Source organism: Ruditapes philippinarum, unplaced genomic scaffold (genome assembly GCF_026571515.1).
Source record: "Ruditapes philippinarum isolate M1 unplaced genomic scaffold, ASM2657151v2 ctg4881_1_1_1_1, whole genome shotgun sequence".
Lineage (NCBI taxonomy): Eukaryota > Metazoa > Mollusca > Bivalvia > Venerida > Veneridae > Ruditapes > Ruditapes philippinarum.
This window is the reverse complement of record NW_026854523.1, coordinates 80,634-87,994: the sequence shown is the minus strand read 5'-3', so window position 1 is coordinate 87,994 and position 7,361 is coordinate 80,634.

Here is a 7,361-nt window from a genome sequence, read left to right as displayed (position 1 = left end):
TTTTCGCTGTCTGATTCTTTGTAGGTAATGCAGGAGCTAATTTGGTGAAATGATCTGTTATCACGAGAATGTTTGCTATTCCTCCTTTACATGGTTCAACTGTAAAAAAATACATACAAACAAGTTCTAACGGATAAGTAGTCACAATGTTTACGAGCGGAACACGTATGTTGGTATCTGATTTTCTTCGAAGGCATCTGTCACAATTTTTTATCCATTTTTCACAATCAGCCGCCATACCAGGCCAAAAAAACTGTCTCTTATTAAAGTCATTGTTCTATCTCTTCCAGGGTGTCCAATTTCATTGTGTAACCCTAACAAAGCAGTCTTTCTGTAAACTTCTGGCAAAACTAACTGTAGAATCCTTTCTTCATTGATATATATTTCTCTGTATAGCACACCTCGTATTATTTTGAAACTTGTAAAATTCTTCTTCATTATACTATCTTCTTTTGTAAAATATTTGATGTGTGGAATTTTCTTGTCAATAGTAGCTGTAATCCATTTTCCAATATGCTTATCTTCTCTTTGATGCTTTCTAATTTCTCTTATTTCAATTTGAGCTAATGGTTTTCCAGGAGAATCTGTTGCTTCTATGATATTTATTGATGCTGCTGGTATTACTTCTATATAAGGATCTTCTTGTATGCAACCACAAATAGCTTTCACAGTGTTATTTTCAAGTTTGATGTAATCACCTTCTTCATCCTTTGCCTTTTCATGGGGATAACGTGACATTGCGTCAGCATCAATGTTCTTGTGACCTGGTCTATAGATAATGTTGAAATCATATGCACCTAATGCAGAAGCCCATCTCTGACCTGTTGCGTCTAATTTAGCACTAGTCAATATATGTGTAAGCGGATTGTTGTCAGTGTATACAGTAAAATGATTTCCTTGTAAATAATCACTAAATTAATCTGTTATAGCCCACTTCAATGCCAAAAACTCAAGTTTGAATGCCGGATAGTTCTTTTCAGATTTTGTTAAACTTCTGCGTGCATAAGCTATGACTTTATTCTTATCTTCATGCTTCTAGTATAATATTCCACCAAGTTCGAACCCACATGCGTCCGTATCTACTTTAAATGGTTTAGAAAAATCTGGATAAGCTAAGATGGGTGATTTCCGTGTGGCTTGGTCATTTTCTGCACCGGCGATTTGTTCTTTCTCTATGTAAATTTCCGGAAGAAACATCATATTCACGAGCCTACCATTCAAAAAAAATTGATCAATTCCGTTGCAAATTTCATTTTGTAAAACTTGAGAGGATCTTCTTTGCACATATTAAGGCCTAAAGCCCTAACCCAAGGAACACGCCCATGAGATCTCCGCATGGCTAGGTCACTTGCCAGCGATTTGCTTTTTCTGTATATAAATTTCGGAAAAACATCAATTTTACGAGTCTACCGTTCAAAAGCCATTTGACCAATTCCAATGCAAATTCGACTTTGTACAACTAGAGAGGGTCTTCTTTGCACATGTAAAGGCCTAAAGCCCCAACCCAAGTAATATGTCCAGGAGATTTCCGCGTGGCTTAGTCATTTTTTGCACGGCCATTTGTTCTTTCTCTATGTAAATTTCCGGAAGAAACATCATATTCACGAGCCTACCATTCAAAAACCATTTAATAAATTCCGTTGCAAATTTGATTTTGTACAACTTGAGAGCGTCTTCTTTGCACATGATAAGGTTTAAAGCCCTAACCCAAGGAACACGTCCATGACATCTCCACATGGCTAGGTCACTTGCCGGCCATTTGCTTTTTCTGTATATAAATTTCGGAAAAACATCAATTTTACGAGCCTACCGTTCAAAAACCATTTGACCAATTCCAATGCAAATTCGATTTTGTACAACTAGAGAGGGTCTTCTTTGCACATGAAAAAGCCTAAAGCGCTAACTCAAGTAATATGTCCAGGAGATTTCCGCATGGCTTGGTCATTTTTTGCACCGGCGATTTGTTCTTTCTCTATGTAAATTTCGGGAAGAAACATCATATTCACGAGCCTACCATTCAAAAACCATTTGATCAATTCCGTTGCAAATTTGATTTTGTACAACTTGAGGGGGTCAGCTTTGCACATGATAAGTTTTAAAGCCCTAACTCAAGGAACACGTCCGTGAGATCTCCGCATGGCTAGGTCACTTGCCAGCGATTTGATTTTTCTGTATATAAATTTCGGAAACAAACATCAATTTTACGAGCTTACCGTTCAAAAACCATTTGACCAATTCCAATGCAAATTCGATTTTGTACAACTAGAGAGGGTCTTCTTTGCACATGAAAAAGCCTAAAGCGCTAACTCAAGTAATATGTCCAGGAGATTTCCGCATGGCTTGGTCATTTTTTGCACGGCCATTTATTCTTTCTCTATGTAAAAAAATCTGGATAAGCTAAGATGGGTGGTGAAGTTAAAATATTCTTCAAGTGATCAAATGATTTCTGTTCTGTTTCTGTCCATTTCCATTCTTATTGTTTAGATTTACCATTTTTCTTTGACGATGTTGGAGGTAGAAGTTCATTTAGTGGTCTAGTTATTTTTGAAAAATCTTTTACGAAACGTCTGTAATATCCAGTGAAAGCTAAAAATGATCTGAGTGAATCTGCATTCGTCGGTACTGGCCAAAATCTTTACTTTTTCTATCTTATCAGGATCAGTCTCAACTCCAAATTCACTTACAACATGTCCGAGAAATTTCACTTTCTTTTAAATTACATTCTTGAAGTCGTGTTAGGCTAAGAACTAGATCCAGTCTTTCTAAATGTTGCTCAAAACTATTTGAAAATATGATGAGGTCATCTAGGTATATAACACAGATTTTCATATTGTAGTCACCAAGGCATTCCTCCATAAGTCTCTGATAAGTTGCTGGTGCGTTGCAAAGACCAAATGGCATTTTGTTGTAATGAAAAAATCCAAGGCTTCCGACTGTAAAAGCTGTTCGTTCTTTGTGTATTTCTTCGATAGGTACTTGATGATATCCACTTTTCATGTCTATTACACTAAAACACTTTGACGAGCCTAAACAATCAAAAATTTCTTCTATTCGGGGTAGAGCGTATGCATCTTTTATTGTCCTTTTGTTTAACATTCTGTAGTCGACACACATTCGTAGTTTTCCATTTTTCTTTCTAACTAAAACGATGTTTGATGCCCATGGAGATTTTGATTTAGAAATAATTCCGCTAGCCAATAATTGTTCAAGATGTTTTCTCACTTCATCAATCATAGCAGGAGGTATTCTACGATGACGTTGTTTGAATGGAATGTCATTCACTAAATCTATGCGATGTTTCATCATTTCACAATTGCCAATGTCTGAATCGTCTTTTGAAAAAATATCTATGTGTGCTTCTAGAAGGTCATATATCTGTTTTGTTTCATCTGCTGTCAGTTTCGATTCGATATGAATTTCATCTAATATTTTTGATTTGTGTTCATTTTCCAACTTCTGAAATATTGATTCGTCTATGGTTACAGGTTGTATTTCACAAATGATTTCTTTCGGAGAAATTGTAACAGAACTACACGTGATGTTTGATATGTTCACAAATATTTCATCATTCTTCTTGTAACTGTAGTTTATCACTGATGGTGTAATGTCAACAAAGTCTGGTAAGTTTGTATCTTCGGTTTCTTGTAATATTGCACAGGTATCATGGAATTTCAGTTCTTTGTCTGTATATCCTCTCACATTTATCGACTGATTAGGTCCAATAACTATCAAATTCGGTTCTGCTGATCGTACGATAGCAATTCTGTTTTTGTTTCGTTTCAACTCCCTTTGTTGTATTGTAAGACATCGAAAGGTCAGATACCAAGGCGTATGTAAACTTGACTTTTGTAAGTACATTTCTCCAAAGTTGTCTTTACATTGTTGAAGTAATTCATTCAAAATGTTTGTGCCTAAGAGTACTGGTGTCTTTTCACTGTATTTAGTTTCTGGTGTTATCAGGAATAAACACTGTTTTTTTTTTGATTGTGGAATTCCAAATGTCACAGGGTCATTTGTCATTATATATACATGTATATACTTTACCATTATTATATCCAATATGATATATAGTGCATTTCTTATAAATATATTCTTCCTTGTCCATCCACTCTTCATCTCATATTTACTCCCATAGCCTCATTAAATCATTCATCATATATCATACACTAACTATAGTAACTGGTGACGGGCCTCATTTTTTCGCTCATGATTTACCGCCACGCATGCGCACGGCAGATTTGAATTACAGTTGTAGAGTGAAAACCTAACTCCTGTCTTTGTGTTGATTATTTATTTATTTTTCTGCCTCTGTGTGTTTTACAGGTAATTTACTTATATTCTCATTCATCATTTGTTTCATGATTTTGACGGTTTTGTATATTTATGAAATGCACTGCAGATTTGAATTACAGTTGTAGAGTGAAAACCTAACTTCTGTCTTTGTGTTGATTATTTATTTATTTTGCTGCCTCTGTGTGTTTTTACAGTCTCAATCACAAGAGAGAACTATAAAAACCCTTCGACGATTATAGAAGGTAACAAATTGGTGGCCAGTGTGACTTTTGTGTTTTTGGGGCGAAGCCGTTGTGGACGAATCGAGGTGTTTCCCGTGACGTCACAGGACTTCCTCAGAGCAGCCAATCGACGCCATAGCTAGCGCTACACATTTTTCTGCTACGTCACTGCATATACACATGGAATTCCCTAAGTAGCATGGAGTGATTTGTTTTTATTCATTTATTATATAGATCGATCTAACTCTTCATTTATTTGGATTATTACATTTATTTTACCGGTTTACTTCAACTAGATATCATCATACTTAAAGTTACATTAAATAAATATGAAAAAAAAATTGCCGTCGGCCTAAAAAAACAAGCAATATACAGTTTCATTAATCTTTTTAATATTATTGTTGTAAATCTCATCAAATATTGTTCATAAATTAGGATTTTAAACGGAAAACCCCACGGTAACACTAAAGTTCGTATACGAATTTTAACATGCAAATGAAGACTATAATCAGCTTGTGTATGCGCTACGTCACATTGTTATAGTTGCTATCCGGAACACAGTAAATATGAGATTTTCTTGTGCAAACACACTTTAACCGTTTTAGCTTCACGGTGCACTAGGCCTGGGGTTCAGAAAAAAGTAATCATCTCATAAAAAGGATTAAATTTGTATGAAAACATCCGTTACAATACGGACATAAACCGTTAAATTAGGACTGCTGCGTATACGAGGGTTGTTCGGGAAGTTCTGAGAATTGTTTTATAGCACACGTTGTACTCGGGTTAGCGTAAATATAAATATATACGCATTTATTTCAATATATACTGTACAGTATCTGAAAATATCATCATCATACACACAGAAACTAAAAAATAAAAATAGTAAATAACCATATAACAATCACCCGGAACACGCCGACGTCATTTGCAACGTTATGCGACGTTAAAGTCTGTCGAGCGTTGCACCTTTTCAACGTAGTCACCTGCAATTTCGATGCATTTCCTGTGTCGGCTGATCCACTTATTGTATGTTTCCACGTACCAGCTATCGGTAAAGGACCAGACTATAGCTTGAGTATGCTTTATAAGATCGTCAGCTGAGTCAAAGCGTTTTCCACGCAGCTGTGATTTGAGCTCCGGAAACACACGGAAGTCCATCGGAGCGAGGTCCGGGCTGTAAGGAGGGTGCTCTAAGATCTCAAACCCAAAGAGGCTGATCTCTAACTGGGTAGACTCCGCTCTGTGTATTTCCTGTAGAATTGATCATTTTCATTGTTTCTGTGGAAGACTTTTCCAGCGCAACACAAAATTTCACGATGCTTCGCAATTCAACGTCACCTATCGACGTCATGTTGTTTACTCTGTGGCCCTGGGCAACAACTTTAAAACAATGTTGATCCGTTGAGAATTTAAATAACGTTATGTTATTTTCAGGAAATGATATCATGACGTTCCGCTGCTGACCAGCGTTTTCGAGCATTTTTTACGTTATCAAAATTACGAAATATTATTAGTGTAGCGCGTTATACCTTTCTTTAGAGTCGGACTGCTCCGGTGCGGCGTTATAGTGTTGCTATGGTTACTGCTATTTCCGGCTATTGTTGTGAGATTCTATTCAATTTTAAGGAATAGTTCTGTGATATGCTAATCTTAGTATTTGCAAAATATCACGTCTTAGAAACAAAAAATATAGGAGATATGACAAAATTCTCAGAACTTCCCGAACAACCCTCGTACATGTAGTCATGTTTGTTGATTTAACATTGACGTACGGTAATATGAAGGCGGAGTTTCTCATGCAAACAGAAATTGTACTTTTGATTTCGCCACAATGAGGTTGCCCATTTTTTATGCTTATAAAACTCATTTTGGTTGTCTTGACACCAAAATAAAATCTGGAGTCGATATGAAACCCAATGTATTAATGAAATGTCGCTATTTCTGTTTTTATGAAATTTATTTAATGTAGCTTTAATATCCCTTTTTACAGTATTATATAACCGTTGAACGCAGGATCTTTGTACTATATTCGGCATTATTCAATTTTTTGCTTCGTATAATGCACCGGTCATTTCTGTAAACTCAATATCGTATTTGCAGAGTATGGTATCGACAAGGATATTTCTGATAAATTCCACGACGGTTTCATTTTCTGATGTATTAAGATTAGTATCAATGCACGTTAGATGTTACCGACACTTGCAGCCTTTATAACAACTTATATACTTTATCAAGATACTTTATATACCAGAGATGCTTTAATTTTTATCTAATCTGACAATATTTTTCATTTAGTTTACTATATACATATATATTTCCTCATATTAGGAAACGTAAGTAATACAAATGAATACATAATGGATATAGAAAACAAGGGAAGTCTTCGGATTACCATGTTTTATGTTTATTATAATTAAATACTTAATTCATTCTTTTCAAGTCATCGCTGTTATAATAGTCGTGGTATCTATGGGTGTATCACAACTGCATGGATATGGAACCGAACAAGCGTACGTGTCTTTTATTTTATGAAACATTTTTTTCAACAGTGAATTTGTGTTTTTTCCCTAGTTTCCTTTCTGTGTATATTTGTGAACAGCGAGTAGTACATGTTTTTTCCATGCATTCACCTCTGCAGAAGCACGAGGGGCGCGTTAATTTATTATGCAAAAACATTCAATATCAAATGTTTAACGTACAAACTTGAACATAAATGTCTTATTGCTCATATTATGAAACTTGGTATATCATAAAACCACGCAATTGAACGGTTATTTATAATTGCCACATACCAATAAAAATCAATATGCGGCACTGAAGTTATTTGACATTTATATGCCGTTGTAC